Source organism: Mauremys reevesii, linkage group 1 (assembly GCF_016161935.1).
Source record: "Mauremys reevesii isolate NIE-2019 linkage group 1, ASM1616193v1, whole genome shotgun sequence".
NCBI classification, from domain to species: Eukaryota; Metazoa; Chordata; order Testudines; family Geoemydidae; genus Mauremys; species Mauremys reevesii.
Window position 1 is genome coordinate 51,886,879 of NC_052623.1, and position 755 is coordinate 51,887,633.

The window sequence follows — 755 nt, forward strand, 5'->3', positions numbered from 1 at the left end:
AGTGAAACAGAGATGAAGAAAAGCTGCAGAAATCTGGGAGAGAGGGAGGATTGGCAGAAGCAGCCTGTCAGCTGCCACTAAATCAGTAATGGGAAGGAATGACAAAGAACACAAGGTATTAAAACCACGAGGGAAGGCCTATCCCGGGGACTGTCCCACGCGGATGTTCAATGGGTCGGGGGTTAAACCCAAAACACACGGTCCCGGGGCCAAATACTGACGTATCCTCCCCGCCCCCGCAGAGACCAGACCTTTCCAGCCTCTTTCAATCTGTACAGCCAATAACGCGCCATTGCCCCGACCTGTGCAGCGGGGAGGGGAGCGGTTCGCTCCCTGCTCCAGGCGCGGGGGGGGAGGCGAGTTTCCCCGTGTCCTCCCCGCCTAGCTGGGAGCAGGATTTCCGTCCCCCGTGGGGGGGGTCGGTGCGTGGCTCGATCGCTCCCCGGAGGGGCGGGAGCTCTCCCGGAGGAGGAGCTGGAACCTCCGCTCACTTCCCCGCGGCAGCAGGGAGGGAGGGAGGGGGACGCCACGACCCACGGAGGGGCGTGTTTTGTGACGTCACGCACTCGGAGCTGCACATGACCGTCCCCCACGCATCCCCCCGCTTAACTGCCCCTGACCTTGCCCACTCGCTCCCCAGGGGCCGCTGTTTCCCACGTGCCGGAGCTGACGCGCCGGAAGCTGCGTAGTGGCACAGGCCGGCCTAGGCCGGGGACGCGACTGGACGTTGCAGGGGGCGGGGGTATCGGGGCCTC